Source organism: Falco biarmicus, chromosome 4, assembly GCF_023638135.1.
Source record: "Falco biarmicus isolate bFalBia1 chromosome 4, bFalBia1.pri, whole genome shotgun sequence".
Taxonomy (NCBI): domain Eukaryota; kingdom Metazoa; phylum Chordata; class Aves; order Falconiformes; family Falconidae; genus Falco; species Falco biarmicus.
This window is the reverse complement of record NC_079291.1, coordinates 77,060,034-77,077,850: the sequence shown is the minus strand read 5'-3', so window position 1 is coordinate 77,077,850 and position 17,817 is coordinate 77,060,034. Positions and strand designations below refer to the sequence as shown.

General features: G+C 37.0%; 1 protein-coding gene and 1 long non-coding RNA gene across 2 annotated transcripts in view; one reads left to right on the top strand and one right to left on the bottom strand.

Moving 5' to 3' along the window:
- LOC130149105 (uncharacterized) overlaps positions 1–3,306 on the bottom strand; it is a 38,130-nt gene extending 34,824 nt beyond the window's left edge. Inside the window, exon 1 of the long non-coding RNA XR_008821795.1 lies at positions 3,234–3,306. This is a non-coding gene — a long non-coding RNA (uncharacterized LOC130149105). The remainder of the gene's footprint in view (positions 1–3,233) is intronic.
- Positions 1–17,817, top strand: part of SHISA9 (shisa family member 9) — a 191,495-nt gene that overhangs the window by 35,204 nt on the left and 138,474 nt on the right. The gene's annotated exons all lie outside the window — the stretch shown is intronic.

The following is a 17,817-nucleotide window of genomic DNA, read 5'->3' as shown; positions in this document are numbered from 1 at the left end:
CCTAAAGTTCTTGTTACTAAACCCATCAATTTTAAGACAGCTTTCCTCTTCTACATTTTCCACTGACTCTTCTCATTACAGAAAATGCCTATAATACCAGTAAAATAAGCAATCCAGGCACATTAGCTAGCTGAGAAGACTGAGACCAGTGATTGTTATTTAACAACTTTGTACAGGTGTTATGTAAAATAAATTCTTTAATAGTTTATAGGAAAAAGTTAGAAGCCTTGACTTCAGTTCCTAAAATTTTTGTAACTGACTTTATGTTTCTAGTAATGCAGAGCTTGTAATCCCATCAGTCAGCTCCCTTTTTCATGGTACACTGATTTGAATGCTTTTATTATTTTTCCTCGAATATGTGGATTCTGTGGGCACAGTTTTAGGTTCTCTCCCTTTTTTTTTGTGTCGCTGTGCTCCTACAGCTGGAGATGGCGTTTCTGATAAAGCAGGCGTGTGGCCAGAACATTCCCATGACTCAGTAATCCCTGGCTGCCAGAACTATCCCACAGGACTTTTGGCTGCCAGTTGTCATTAACTTTAAATCCATTATCCTTCTGTAAGGAAAAAACACCAACTTTCCCAGGTTGGACTGAAGATACACCTATATAAACAGATCATGTTTATATATCACATGGAAGGGAAGTACATGTTGGTAGTGTTAGAAAGGTTGTTCAGTATCAATTTAAAATATTCACAAGTGAGTTTTAAAAACCACTGCAAATGGGGATCCAATATGCCCAGATAAAAAAAAAAAACAAACAGTGAAAAATTTGCTACAGGTCACTTGTTTCAAGATGACCTTTAATTCTATATTGTGGTACATAATAACACATGGAGGGTCATAGTAGCAGCCCTTGTCATGAAGTCAGTGATTTCAGGATTTCATTACTTACTATTTCAAAGGAGGATCTCTACATTATTATAGCACATATTCTTTAAAAATGAGAAGCCCATTTTTAAGGACTGTGGTTTTTAGAGCTTTTTTTTTTTTTTTTTTTTTTAGCTTTCACATACTTCTCATACGGTTAAGGTTATGCTGTCTTTTTATCTCCTAGAAGTTGCACAAACATAGTAATCAGTGTTTTAGTGGGCATTAGAGAAGTTATAAAATATGTTTGTGCCACTACCCTGGGGCTGAAATCAGTGAAGCAGTCCTTTTTCAGAGTGGGAAGAATTTGCTAACTCACAGAAAAAAAAAATAAAATGACATTGCAGTAGACACCTATAGATCTGTGTGTAATAATTACCTAAATTTTAAAAATGCTGTGTTCTTCAAAGTCTTCATGCATACAAGGTCCACTATACAGTAAGCAATATATAGTCATAGAATCAAAATTTAGGGTGGAAGGGACCTTCAGAGGACATCTAGTTCAACCACATGCTCAAAACAGGTCTCAATAGATGAAGTTTCTCAGGTCAATGTTCAACCCAGTCTTGAACACCTCAGAGGACAGACATTGTGTAACCTTGGTGGGAAACCTGTTGCAATATTTAACCACTTTTCTGCAGAGCAGCATCTTTGCAGCTTGCATTGCTGTATGAGATTCCTTCACAGATGCAAGACCTCACACTGTCTCTTATTGAATTTCATGAACTTCTGCTCAACCCATTTCTCCCATCTGTCCAGTCTCTCTGGTCTCTCTGAAGAGCAGCCCTTTCCTCCAGTGTATTCACTGTTCCCCCCAGTTTAGTGTCATGCATATACTTGCTGAGTGTGTACTCCATCCCATTCTCCAGGTCATTATTGAAGACGCTAAATGACATTGGTCCCACTGCTAATTCCTGAGGGACACCACTAGCTACTGGCTGACAGCTGGACTTAACACCACTGGTCAGAATACTTTGATCCCAGCACTCCAGCCAGTTTTTCCCCCACCCTGACTATTTATCCCAGCCGTATCTCATGATTTTGCCATACTGGGACAAAGCTTTAAGTTATGCAACATGCACTGTCCTCCCCCTTCTCGACAGGGCTGGTAACCTCATCTGAGAGAGAGCACTGAGGTTGATCAGGCATGATTTGCCCTTTCTAAATCCCTGCTGGTTGCTCTCAGTCACCTTCTTGTCTTTCATGTATTTAGAAATGGAGCTAATCCCCTTAAAAGCCATAACTTTAACAAGGACGAAGGTGAAGCTGATCACAGATTTTATTACAATAAATTGAGTTGTTACTGTTCCACTTGCATTCAGTAAAGAAAAAAATCTCACACAGAATAAATTACTTAGTAAGTTTTATGTACTTTAATACTACGTCAGTGGCTCCAAATACAGTAAAAAGCTGCAAACTTGTTTGTAGCAAGAAACAACTTGCTGACTGAAGAGGGATGGAAGCAGCATATTACCAATACATGAGATAACCATGAGTCAGTTAATTTCACAGACTGCTATAATGGAGGAATTTTGCAAAAATTATTGAGGTACTTTATTAAAAGGCAGATAAATAGCATCTCATTTCTTTTCTGAGGATCTATGAATAAGAAACTCACTTTTAAAAAACCCTAAATCACTGTTAGCCTTTGGGACTCATCCTGTAAAGTGCTGAGTGAACACTTACTGAATAAAATGTGCCTTACTGAATAAAATTCTAATGAGAGTAATTGAGCTTTGATAACTGCTATGTCGTTAAACATAAATTGGTTTTTAACTAATTGTATTTGCATTGTATTATGATTTCTATTAATGAATGCATCAATGTTTATACTCTGCAAACTCTTCTGTAGTAAAATATTAAAGTCTACACCAGTTAATCTGAAGTGAAATGACCTGGCATGGCACTAGTGGAAAAGGAATTTGTGAAAGAATTTGGCCCAAATCTTCACCATTTATGATTAAGAACAGCAGAGGAAAGGTGACTGTTGGCTTTTTAGACGTTTCTAGACAAGGGAGGCTGTGTATTGATCTCTGCAGCGTAGGTCAGGGTACAGTGGGGTTTCTCTAATTTGGGCCAGCTGCCACCAAGCCTGCAGAGCCTATGCTGCAGCCCCACTAAGCTGCTTACTCCAATAGTAAAGTGTACTGTGGGACCCAATAGTTTTAGATATGGTGAAAGACAGAAAAATCATACAGCCATTTTCCATTTAAAAACCAGAATCACCCGCCAACCAAACTCAGTCCAAAATAAGGAGGGAAGAAACGTAAAGTGGTACTGAATATATCATAATTGAGCTGTATAATGCAACTCTTTGTGGCATTCAGAATGAATACCATGAGGTCAGTGCTAACACAGAACTCACCTGCTGGTCAAGTCAGGAAAACTCAATTCCTTAGCGATGCCAGGTTCATTGCGAAGCTATATTGGCCTTGTCTAGAAGAAAAAAAAAAAACCAAACAAAAAACAACAACAAAGAGACGTTACACCAAACTCCCAAACCAGCTTTATCCATTTTTCACTTGTAGGGGGACCTGAGGCCAGGCATAGTGGTGTGTTCAGAATGGCTACTGATAACTGAGCATTTGCTCTGGGAATTCAACTTTACACATAAAGTCTTCTTATGTATAGTTGCTCTTGCCTTATTTCATTTCATGTGCTACCAAAGACAATAGTCAACAAATAACCACAAGAATTATTTGTCTAATTGGACTCAGAAACATGAAACTTGTGTTGCTATTCTTGTACCTTTGTCATATAACTTGCCACTGCTCTTAGACCAAATTATTACAATATCTATAAAAACAATTACCCCACAATACAAAAAAAAGTACTAATCCTCTTGAAAATTCTTTTCATCAACATTCCTAATGTTGATCTTATTCACTAGAATATTTGCAGAAGGCAAAAACTGGGAGAAAAGAACATGGACACAAACTTGTTTAAATATTCACATGAATATTTATATGAACAGGTGTGCATTATTTTCTAGTTATTGCTTCCATGAGGAAAATGGTGCAAGTTATGAAAATTAGACACAGTTCAGAAAGCACACAATAATAAAAGTATTAGGGAAAAATTCAGAATTTAAAATCTGCTATTCCATTAAAAAAGATTGATTAAAGCCCATTTTCAGGAGTTTGCATTTTCAAATTCAAATAGTTTAAAATAAAATAATTGATCAATTATATGCCAGCTGACCATGAATTTTATTTCATAAACCAAATCATCCAATTTTCTGATTCCAATACGTTGAATATTCAGTGTCATCCCATAATTCTGGAATGGAAGGCAAAGATAACAAAGATCACTTTCTAATTCTAAGCAGCTGGAAATCTGAAACTCCATTTGTCCGAAACTCTAGCACATTTCCAAGAGCTTCCAATACCTTACGGACCACAGGACAGATCTTGCTGTTTCTGTCCTGCACGTTTGCTGGCATTCAGCATTTCTAATAGGCCTTTCAAGATAATTGTAGTTTAACTTGCTAACTGATACTACATTAGTACTGTTATTTGGACTTCCAGAAATTTGGAGTTTGTTGTCTTTTTTGCCTAGGCATTAGCTGCAAATATTTTGTACAATGTGAGTGGTTGTTCTGTAAACCCAGACCAAAAATAATCCTCCGTGGAGGTGAGCTTTATCTCCAGGGTCTGGGTCAAAGCTGAATGTGAACTTCTCTGGAACTTGGTGCTTGCAGGGAGCTTTTGATTTATACACAGCCATGTGAGATGAGATGGGGATGGTTATTACTGTCACAAATTATAAAGCCAAAGATAAACAAGGGAATTGCTTGACAAAGCAGTGCCTTACATTCTGAACTTTAAAATGGAAAAAAAAACACTCAGACAATTTATGCCTTTTACTTATTTGCTACACACTTAACTTGATTAGCCCTCCCAATATTTTTGATTTTTGAGTTTTTGACAGTTTTATAGTGAAGTCTAACTCATGCAAGGCACTGCATGAAGTTGTGCGCAAATGAGGGGCACCTGTACCCCTGGCTCCCTGTAATGAATGATGCATCGTACTTCAGGCATGCAGGTAGCTGTCTTGGAAATCTCAGGAGAAAAGTAGAGGTGGATACACTGCTTAGCAAGTCTGACGTCGTTAAGATATGCTGAACTCACACTGCAATTTACTACTGTGTGCATGCAACTATATTCCTCTTAGCATGAGTTAGACTTACTGTAGACTTGACTTCCTACTTAACTTCCAGAGATCTGAGATTCTAGGATGCTATGATAAGTAACTTTTTCTTCTCAGATAATATTTGTCAGCATCTCCAGGCAAACTCACTGGTAAAGAAGTTGTGAATCTCCAGATGGATATTAATATATAAATAGAGTTACAATGGTGGAACCCTCAAGTCTCCCAGCATTTTAAGAATGACAATTCAGATGTATCTGGCATTATAAGCATGCCTTTCATACCTACTGAAAAGTCAGGTTGTTGTCATAACAGGACTTTCTTTTCTAGAATTATGCTGTACATTCTGCTAGAAAGCTTTGCATATTTGCATATCACTCATTATTTGAAACAAATGTAAAGCAACATAACCAAATATAATATTGTAGTTTAAGTGTAATGACATTACTGCTTTTTCTACTTTCAACATCTGGCAACTTTTACTGAAGTGCTATTGATCTGAGAAATTGCCAAGAAGTTATTTTTCAAATTATTATCTCTATCTCATATATCAGAAATACAAAGTGTGGCTTACCTAGTTCACTGCAGTGCTGTATTGATCTCTAAGTGATCCTTCATGTGTTCTTCAAATATGCAAACAGCATAATCTTTGTTTTTAAAGAAATAGTTACACACATGAACTCAGGATAAAAATGTACTCTTACTGCAGCCTGGTGAAAAACTGCAAGCCTGCCTCCCTGCAGTATTCAGTTTTCACTAGAAGAACTCTGTTGACATAACAGAGTTCAAGCTGTGATTAACCCAGTGTAGGAAAAAAAACGTGACAAAGATTGCTCATACACCATAGGTGTATAATTCATAATTTTTTCCATCAGGAACAAGGATAAAACCCTACATATACTTAGCATCTAACAACAGAGCCAAAACCAGTTACTGCCATTTGCAAAGTGGCCACACTGGGGCAAGAGATTCTTAAAACTTACGAGGGGACCTACAGAATGAAGGTATATTGGGTAAAAAAATGTGCTGTAAATGGAACTCTGGAGAAGAAGTAGTACAGGAGATAAGATGCTGCTTTGGTGTTGTCAGCCATCCCATTCTACATTCTACCTTCTACATCCCCTATGAACACACACAGGAGAATCTGCTTTCTGGAATGTATAGGTGTCTGTTTGTTAGATGAACAGAATTCTTCATAACAACCTACTGTTTTCAATGGTGGTTTCAATAACAAACTGGGAAATGTAAATGGTCTGTACAATGTTCTACAAGGGTTAAAGGTGCCAGAAATATATTCAAGTTCAACAGATCATCTTATGGTGAAAAATAACTATGTATGGTATTTTCAGTGCTGAATAAAATATTTTGTGACAGAAATTTCCTACAAAGGGAAAATTGGAGGAGGCATGTTTCCAGTGTAGGGTGCATATATTTGACATACTGTAAAATTCACAAGTATTTAATTGTTGTATTCATAAAATACGAGCAGTGAGCTCTGCAGTTTTCAGCCAGTGTCCTGTCTGATTATGCTATTTTGAGCTAAATGTTTCAGAAGTCACAAGCAGCCTTTGCTAAATGATTATCTATAATCAGCGATACTTACCTGATTATCAGTGACTTCACTGGCTAAAGCACTATATGCCTTTGGAATATTTACCCCTTAGGGCGTTGCTTACGCTGTAGTTAACCCCTCATGAATTTTGCTCATTTCCAAAGGTAGGTGACTACCCAACTTGTGGAAGCATCAGCTCTTGCCTAACAGTTGAAATTTGACATTGATTAGCATCATCAGTACAGGCTGTGTCCTTTTCCACTCCAGTATTTGCAATACCCTTCTGTCATCTGTGTTTAGGAACCATGATAACTTCCGTGTATGTATCGCTACACAGCATTAAAAGGTCTGTTAGAAACTCGTCCTCAGTCTAATGGGTACAGCATTAGGTTACCACCCAACAGCATGCAGTGATAGAGAGGGAAAACAATAGCTTTTCAAACAAAGCTAAGTTGAGGATAATTTGTTTGGGATCACAAGCTGGATCTACTGACAAAAGCTAAATTTCATCTAACCTTTGGGTATTGCACTTCCTTTGTGCATGTCTTTGTGAGGAAACAAGAACATAATAGATTATAAAGAAAATAATGTTCCTGACCTGTTCTATGTTTTATTAAATGTGTCATGACTGGTAGATTCAGATATATTGTTTTGTAAATGTAATTATGTTTTCATATCAGTATTAGGAAAGAAAAGTAAAGACTATTCAATCTAATTTATGAGACACTTTAGAAGATGATTCGAAGCAGACTGATTACAGTGTATCAGTCTTAATTACAGTATATATAAACTAAATAATATGAAATATTAATCAGCTGTTTTCAGACCAAATAATCAATACTCAGAATGGAAGTTAATCTTTTCCATGCACTTAAGTCAAGAAATGAAGACAGCTTTATGTAGTTTCAGGATAGTTCTGGAATCTGACAATTAAATTAAAACAACCAAAATCGCATTGCTCCAAAACAAAAGCATGAGTCTTCAGAAATAAGCACTTGACTGCTTCTTTAAATTGAATTTTAAAATATAATCTATTTTTTATTTGCTTCTTCCAATGTTAAAAAAAAGCATAAATAAATAATTTAATTGAAAAATTAAATTAAGGAGAATCAATTTGTGACACAGTTATGAAAGCATATAAAGATTCTTATGCAATATTGCGCGACTATACTTAATATTTAACAACCAGATTTTCTACGTGACCATAATGTATGATTCCAGAAATACTACTTATTTTAATTTGGTTCTGGGATTCTCTCTTTTTTATTGACACACTAAAATCATATCTGTAAAGCTCAGCCCCCTGTCATATCCTGCAGAAGATTCTGATTGGAATATGGAACTTCTTGATGCAAGATATTCACGCTTTAGCCCTTAGACTTGCAGCCTATTTTTTGTCTGGGTTCAGGATTGAAACTTTTCGCTTGTGCTGCTCCTGGGCACTGAATATAAGTTTCAGTTCTTGGTCTCTAGGATTTTAAGACTTGAAGTTATACCCCAAATATGTCGTGGTGCTCTTCACGCGCTCCTCCTCTGGCACACCAGTGGAACAGCAACCACCACCCTACCTGCAGTACATTAGGATTGGTCTCAACATGCAGCAAAATTTTGCACAGAGAGAGCTAAAACTTTCAGGTTCAGATTTCTAAGAAATATTGTATGAACCAGTAACCGATAAACAGGATTTGACTGTGGTTTGAAGCGGTAGAGAAAGTGAGGCAGGATAAGACAGGCAAGCTGCCAAATAAGAAATTCAGTTTTTTCAGCACATGTGAGACCCTTAAGCCTACAACACTAGTAAACAGAATGAACTGGAAATAATTTTCCAGCTTGAGACTAAATGATATGGCAGAGCACATGTCCACACAACTAACTATTCTCACATCTCAGACAGAACGGCACCATCCCAACTGCTTGTTGGGAATAGTTTGTGGCCTGTGCTGTCACCCCAGCCATGCCCAGACGCGTGGGTCGGTGCTGCTGGCCCATGCCAAATCTGTAGTGAATGTGTGAACCAGGGCATAGTATGGACAACTATGGCTGAGACAGAGGACTTGGTTAATTCACTGTTACAGTTTGATTTTCTGAAGGATTCACACTTAAGCAGAAAGGAGGCCCAAGCAGATTTCAACCAACAAAGTGTAATTACAATAGCCTAAAATTATCCCAAGTTAATTTTAATATCTTAAGAATCTTGTGTGCAGGTTTTGTGGCTTTCTGGTGCACAGTGTCTCAAGGCATGCATGCATGTTGGGCTAAATTAATCAGACTCAGGGACAGCACACATCTCCCATTTTGGAGCAGCTGGTGCTGCTAGATTACTCTACCAACACTAGAGTATTGTGTGGCTCCCACTGCCCTCTGGGGCTGGCAATCACGATGAATCAGAGAGATGTGACCACAAGTGTTGAGCATGCCTTCTCGAACCTGCTCCAGTCCCTTCTCTCCCCACATCTATTTACTGCAGCGTGGCTTCTCTGAAGGTCAGCCATCCAGCCTCCCGAGCACTAAGATTTTGTGACTAGGATTTGGCATTTAAATGGCTTTTAGTTTATTTTCAAGGCAACATTTTTGCTTTTTCTCTTTGACTATTAGTTATTCAAAAATGTCAAAGACAATTTCCAAGGGGGAAAAAAAATAAGAAGATCTTTTTTCCTCTCTCCCTGTCTTTGTATACACACACAGAGAGCTATTTTTCTCCGTATTCTTTTCTTATACCGAGGATAAGCGTACAGGTTGGGGTTATTGGTTCATTTGTTCAGCCAATTTTGCAGAACTGACCTTGGCATTCAGGGACAAATAATTCTTTCCAATCAGCAAAAAGGAGTCAAAAGAGATAATCCAATACTGCATTAGATTTGCAAGCAGTTGAAGGTCTTACCAGATTTAAAGATCTTTTTTCAAAGAGATATAGAGGTTTTGCAAAGAAATGCGTAGACCATTATGAACTTGAAATAATAGTTGTAACAGCAGAGAGAGCAGAGGCAGTGTATGATTTCCTTTCAGGTTCTGATGACCTTGGCACTGTAATTATGAGCAAACAGTCCATTACTGTTATGTCTTTAAAAAGACAATAATTGCCCCTACATTTCTTGATTGCTAAGAAAAGGGATTTTGATACTCATTTATCAATTACTTGGAAACATCTAATACCAAGGTTAGTTCCAAATTCTGAGTTCAATTTGCTGAAAGAAAAGTATGCCAGTAAATTTTCAGTCTACCAGCCTTGGGCCAAGATAGGTCTTATGATAGCACTTAAGAAAAAAATAAAGAGAAAAAAAAAAGACGACATAGTTGCCATTACCTATCTAACAACCAACCATCCTTTCTTCCTATTGGTTTTAATGCTCAGCGCTTCACAAGGTTTGACCAGGGCCACATTAATCACCTGCATTTAAATGCCTGCATTATTTCACTCCAATTAATAGATGTCATGCCTTAGCATGAAGGGAAGCCTGAAGAGAATTGCACTGTGCAGAGAGCACAAAAAGCAGCCTAAAAACCAATCAGATCCTGGAATTAAATCATTTCTCTCTCTCGTACCTGCTAATATCTGCAAAATTGTCTTTGAACTTCTAAACGTAGAAGACATCAATTTAAAGGCAACATAAAAGGAGGTGGCAGTCAGTGCCTGCTCTATTAGAGTCACTGTGCCTCACTTGGATAAAACCCCTATTAATCTCAAATTTTGTGTGAAAAAGAAAAGTAGACATTGAGATGGCTTTCACCACTGGCTTGTGCTGATGGCCAGCATAAAGTCTGTGCATCAGTAATTTCTAAAGGCAGGTTTAGTTGGAGCTAGACACCTTCCCTACTGGCAACACGAGCTGGCCAGACACGAATCAACTCCTGTCAAGAAGCTGTCTACTTGATGAGCCATTGCATGCTTTTTCCCTTTTTAATATTTTTAAAATAAAATGTTGAGCCTTTTAAATATTTTTTAAAACAATACTCTTAAAATGAAACAAATGAAAATAAAGCACGTGGTGGGAGACTCTACCTCCTCTTATATGACTTCCTGTAGTTTCCGCTCCCTTTATGAATGAATCTTGCTCTTTTTCATATATTTATTGACACAGTATAAACCAACCATAAACCTGCTTAGCAAAAGCCTTAACCTGCATGCCAAACATTTGGAATTGTACCTTGCAGAAGTGAGATGCATCTGCTTCTAGGGAAAAAGAGGTACATCAGATAAACAGGTTTATAGAGATTTGCTTGGTTTTGCTACGTCTCTCTCGGTTTGTAATTTCAAAAACATGTATGGAGAAGCCTTCCACCTTCTTCAGGGCTGCATATTTGAAACACAGAAATATATATATATGAAATTTTCCAATTATTTGAATCATACCTTTGAATGCTTTTACCAAAACACTGAAATATTAGAAAAAATAATTTTTAGACCAGATTTTGAGAGGCAGATACACATTTGCAGCATTTTAAGGTTTTCATGGCTCCTTTGATTCCAACAGCCTGACTCAAACACCTGTTAGCCATGTGTTTGAAGTATTTTGTTAAATGTAGACCTAAACAAGAATTCCTTGGCTAAGAGAGACTCATCCAAACTCCTGTTTATGAAAGAAAACACATCTTGCCTCGGCTCTTTCGCTTCAGAGAGACAGAAAATTCCTGTTTCTGCTTGTAAAGAGACTGGTGTCAGAGAAGTTTCCAAGGAAATGACAAGCTGCAACTAAACATACTCCTTGTGCAGTGAAGTTCATAGTTAAGAGAACAATAGAGTTTTCAGGTCTTCTGTATTAAGCTTTTCAGGTGAAAACTACTTTTCTAGTACCAAAAACAAGAGTCACACATTGGTCCTGCAAACAAATATTAAAATAAGGGTAATTTCACATGTCAGTATTTAATTCTATAAAGTTGCTAGACTTTGCAAGCCTTTTCAAGATGTGAATATGGTTTAAAAACCCCATCCTTTTAAGGAGCAATTACTTGTTTTAAATTTGCTCAGTATCAGAAATAATAAGGATTTTGTTTTGTTTAAGGAGATGGATTAAACTGATTTAAAAGACCTAAGAATACTTTTATCTATGGATTCAAAAGCAAGCCCATCGAACTCAATAGAGATACATCTTTTCTTCAGGCTGTGGATCAGGTTTGATTGCCAGTTTGATAGCAGAGGCATTGATTTTACTAAGAGCACTCTAATGCTACCTTACTGCAAACTGCTACAGTTATAAAAAGAAAGAATTACAGCTCTCCTGAATGAGCAGAGAACCCTCAAAACAGTGCAGTAAAATTGTGATTCTGAGCAGATTTGTGTTGGCATGCATTCCTCTTATTTGGAGATACTTTGATCCATCAGGATTTGGGTGGTCTCATTGCTACCACCCCTGCCACATAAAAGCCAGTTTAGATCCTAAGAATCCCAGAGGATTATCAGAGTATGCAATACTAAACTGTATCTTTTAATCAGCAAATTTGGAGTTAAAAACCCACAGCTTTTGCACCCATCTGGTGATCAACATCTCTTTGGTCCTCATGTCCATGTCCAGGATCATGCCTAGGCTTTTAGCAAGGTCTTGGGTTTTTTCTGCTGATCCTGGAGTTGCTATTGCCTTCAATGGCACTGTGTTTTCACCAAAAACTAAGTTTGGCAATTACATTCTACCACAAAATCCCATTCAGCTCTTCATAAGAGGGATAAGTAATACAAGCTCTGCTGAAGACCTGATTCTTGTTCTTGGCTTTTCTGTCCGCTGGTTGTAACTGTAGGCAACTTAGAGAGGCCATGTGCCCCAAGGGCTTCCAGAACTCGTGCCTCCCCTGGGCAAGGAGATGTAGCTTGTCTTATTGGTCCAGACGGTTACTAGAGATTAGTATTGCTTAGCTATATTGCATTAATATTCATTCTCAGATCAGGTAAGCTTTAATTAATTGACTCCATCTGAATCTATGTTTGAGGAGAGAATGATTTATAATGACCATTCCTAAAAGCAGCAGAAGGCACACAATTAGCAAGTCAGCACTGATGGGCTATAGCGGTATTGAGAGGCTGACAGAACTGACAAGACTTTCCATAAGAACATTAATGTACAAGTTAAGCTACTGCAATGACCTTACTGTAGTTTAAATTTGAATACAGAACATACATGTAACCTTGCTATGCTATTCAACTGTAAGATTTACTTTATGAAAAATTTGTCCAAATACAGAGACACTGAAAAAAGTACCTGAAACTACTATCAATTAATTTTTGGTTAGAAGGACACCTCAGATAATTGGAGCACTTTCTATTAAGTGCTTCAGTTTAAAATCAAACCAGAGATTTTCTGTCAGTGACCTATTTTAGGAAACGCAGAATGCAAGATACTACAGTGTATATACTGAAGTTGTTTTTCATTACTATTTTTGGAGTACCTATTATTCTGATAGGTTATTACAATTACATATTCATGAAAAAAACAATATAACTTTTTCTGACTGCTACAAAGGTTCCAATATTTACTGTAGGTAAGGATTTTCTAGGGATGAAAATTCAAAGACTGTTCAAAACTCAAGTCTCATAACTGTCACTGTACATGGTCAGAGTTATGATCCATATCTTGTAATATTCTTATTCTGAGTCATTTGGGTGATGTAAGGGACTTTGTAAGATTTACATGAGTGCTTTGAATTAGTATTTTTAAAAATTGTTGTCTTGACATTGGGAGGCCCACCAGAGAGCCAAGTTTATCCAATTCACCTGCTCAATCCATAAAACAAGATCTGTGGACAGTTCCTTATTTCTGTAAGGCAATTTCTACAGTACTGAATTACATAGTTTTGATGCATTTCATTGTTTGTTTCCGTAGATGTGACTCATGGTATCACAAAAGGAGCATTTGAAGGACAAATGCAGAACTATTTTGATTAGTGATGGCAGTTTTTCCTCAAAGAAAAACTTGCTGGAATTAGTTAACACTTGAATATAGTCAGTGGTAATAGACTGATGGGTGAAGTTCTCCTTCTGAAGGTTAGACTTTGGTCCCTCATATTTTTAAAGGGTCTTTCTGAGTATTCTATGCATTTTGAATAGAAGTCTAACCAATTCTCTATGTGGATTCACTTGATCACAAACCTGCTAAGAAGAGCCAGGTGAAAATCTGAAAGATGAAAACAAGTGACCTATGTGAAGGCCAGCACTCTTTTCTTTTACAAAGGCAAGCATAGCTCATGTTATTATTTACCACTATTTTACATTCTCAGTACAAAACAAGTGACTATAGTATTTCAGTGTAGGCTTACCTATAATTAAAACAAACTTCCAAGTAATCTATTCTGGCTATGCTGTAGTAACAGCTGTCAGATCGAGCAGCACTTTGTAAATCACCTTCTGTTTAACATGCAAGCTTTATTCATAACTATACCATATAAACGTCACAAAGGATGTTTGGTGATTCATAGATGATAACAAAGAACATACTGCAGGACAGACACAGAAAAGAAAGCAGCACGTTCTTGTAGACAGAGCTATTTGGAGTTCCTCACATTATTCCTTGAGTGGTCCCCCAAGGGCATTGGCACTGCCACTGGATTGGACTTCCACTAACTTTGCCTGAAAACCCAGCTCTGCTGAAGCTAGTGTGAATTTTGCCCTTGTTTTACTAAGGGTCAAACTTTTGCTGATGGTTTTATGTGACAATACTATGTTAGTATAGAACAACTGAGTGAAAATTTGAGTGTGGCAGGCTTACGTTGAGTGCAGTAATTCCCCAGGTTCTATCTACCCCTGAACCATCAGGTACCGCTCATACATATGACTAAGTGACATATATGCTATTTTGCTAAATACATTGTAGATGACAGCAAAAAAAACCCCAACTTGCCCAGGAGTTCCATCAGCCTGAGGGAAAAAAAGGCAGGTTTAAACCTGTTCTGGGAACTCACCCAAAATTGTGCAAAGCACACATAATTCTAGTTTGACAACTGTGATCTCTTTAACATCAGGATTTTCACAAAGTTAGCAAAAATTTAAATAAAATTTCTTGTGCCTGACAGAATATCCTAGGAAAGGAAGTCCCATGCTGTTTAAAGCTTGACAAAGCCCAGCTTTCAAACAGATTGGCTCTTCCTTTCAGCTTTTTGACCAGAGAACGTATCTGCTCTGCTGACCTTGACACAACTACACAGACAGCTAACCTTGGAGTTCACCGTTAACTGGATAAGATAATTCAGAACAAATTACAGGTGTTTCCTCAGACTTTGAAAATTTGTCTGCCACTGACTCCATGGTTATATACTGCTGATTGTCGGCGAAGGGGATTTACAGATATACATGATTTTTAATCTGAAGGCATGATGGTGTTAGCCATTGCTCTTGTGTCTGCTGACCTTAAACCTCTCTCCTGGCTGTGACCTGGGCTTTGTGATTTCTGATTGATGATCATCATATGCATCTAAACCATAAGAATGTAAAAATCACTGATAAATAGGAAATCATTTTAGCTATATTGAATTGATTGCTGGAGATTTAAGCTCTGATGCTCAAGGAAAAACTTTGTTCTTGGTTACAGGGGGCTTTCTCCCCTCCTGCTGTTTGTGATATTTGATCGATTGCCTCACTCAGGTATGATTGAATCTGCCACAACTGGTAGAGATTAGATTTGTCCAGAAGTTTATTCTACTACTTTGGGAAAGAGGTGGACTAAATATTTCTGCAGACCAAAATTTTGCAGTGCTGCTTTTGGGGAAGAAAGCATTTGGACTGGTCTTCCCATACTGTAATAGTAAACATATGTTTGTGTGAGACACATAGCTACCAGCTCAACTCAGAGCAGATGAGTAACTCAGAATCCTAAATCACCGAGTTGGTAATCTTTCTACCAAAGCTGCAATAAGCTACAATAAAAAGTAATATCTAGGACTGTATATGGATGTGTCACTTTTTCAAATACTAAAGCTTTTCTAGTGACAGCTAAACATACAATGCCTGGTCAGCTCATGTACAGCAATGAATTATTATTTTTGCTTATTGGTCCATTTTATACAATTGATCATAGAGAAAAGCATCATTCCAGGCTTCTAGTCATACTTCAGTCTTGCATAGCTTACATACTTCAGAGTGTAAAGTAGGTCTACACAGAGAGATTAAGGTAGTATAATGAAAGAGAAAGCAACAGAAAGGAGACTTTTTTGAAAAATAAGTATCAGTTAAAAATTAATTCTTATTAGCTGTTTCTAATCAATAACACATTAGTATTGGCACTACTTCAAAATCAGTAAGGAGATAACATTCTGTCACTTCCAAGCATTAGAAACAATTGTTAGAAGTATTCCCTAACCATAGAGTGAATTTAATTCTCTGTGGTTGACAGTGGTAGTTTTAACTGTAATTATGGGAGATGGTGGTGTGGATGACTTCAAGAGCAAGAAAATACTTAAGCCAAAATTTACAGATGGAAAACAAACTTAGAAATAGTATCAAACTTACAATTAATTGATGGTAACTAAAATTTTCATTATGATTATAATGTAACAGAAAAGCTACAGCTGCATCCAGATTTTTTTTCAGTATTTATTTTCAACTTTAGATTTTCCCCCCTCTTTTACTCTTCTGTTTTACAGCAACTGTCAGAGAAATCATATTACAATAAATTTGTCTTTTCAAAGCTCTAAAACCTCATACCATTACCTGGCAGCTAATACAAATCTAATCAGCTCATCTAGACAAGTTTTCATTGAATGTTGAAATAGCTCGTAGTTGCCCTTGGCCAACTTAACTACTGCCTAAGAACTGCAAGCCTCAAAACCACCTACAAAACAAGCAAACAAACAAAAACCCTACAAGCTTTACAAAAGGCAGAAACAATCAATCAGATCCTGACAAAAAGAGACCTTCCAAATGTTATGCTTATTTAAATTTTTCACACTCTTTCTTTGAAATGAAGAGACAGTGTCCACATATCCTTCACAGTTCATTAATCTTACCAGGGTACAATGGCATATTAATCAAAACTAGTGAAAGGAATGCTGTCCACAGCTGACTGTAATATACGCAAGATGTCTCATTGCATTTCTTTGGAGAAGCATGTTTCTCCAATGGATTATCCCTAAGGATGTAATTCCAAACATAGGCATTCCCAGCATTTGCCTAAATAAAAGATTCTTTGCATTTTTGTCAAGAATTCATTTGTTTTACTTAAAGTAACTTTGCTGTTGAGGAACAAACAAAAAACGAATTGGAAAATTCTCTTACACCTCTTTAAATTTCACCCAGGTGTTAATTTATAACTTCAGTGAGATAGGAAAAAGAAAGAGTTGTGATGGAGACATCTACTGATTAGAAGTCTCACAATAAGTATTAGAAAATAGAGCTATTTGTACAGCTTGACAGTTGAAGGATGTACATTAAAATATGCAACCTCGGCATGTACCCTAGAGTTGACAGACTAACTACAATATAGAATTTTGGGAAGAATAACAGTAACAGATTCTTTGACTTGGCTTTCACCTCTTTGATGGCTAGTAATCAATACCACAGCTGCAATAGAAAGCGATGCCATTGACATAGTGTTCGTTGCTTTTCTGTCTTCAGGAATTAGATCTTTCAAGTTACATGTGATCAATCATTAGTTTAATCATTGTTTTGGTGTTTTAAGTTTTATCAAGCACCAGACAGTGACCTTTGAGGTTTTGAATTTTCAGTGCAGTTTTAATTCATAATAGTTCTTGGCACTCCACTGATACATGCGTTTCTTGCATACCATTATAGTTGCAAACAGAAGCCCATATAGCAAATCTAGAATGTATCCATGAAGCAGCAACACATGAAGCTTTCAAACACTTGCTTCGGACAAATGCATTTTAAATATCAAGAGGCATTAACGAACATCATAATAAAAATAACCTAGAACTAGACTTTAAAGAAAACATATGCACACTTTCAATTCCTGCAATAGCATACTCCAGACTTCGTCAAATTTACTGTACTTATCTGGCTTAAAAAACTCTCCCTTTCTCATGTCCTCTCCTCCCCATGTGGAACATGCATTCACTCTGTTGAAGTATGCAACTTTCCTAGGAGACCTAACTATGGGTCTTGAGCAAGTCCTGCTAACGGGCATTCCTCAAACCGTGATTTTTCATATGTTAATAGACAGTTAATGTGCTTATGTTAATAAGACATTTTCAGTGTCTTAAAAAAAAACAAACCCAAACAACCAATACAAGAAACCCTGTAATTTTCTAGACTTTTCAGAACTAAATATAGGTATAAAATTCAGAATCCACTTGGATATAAGAATTGTGCTTT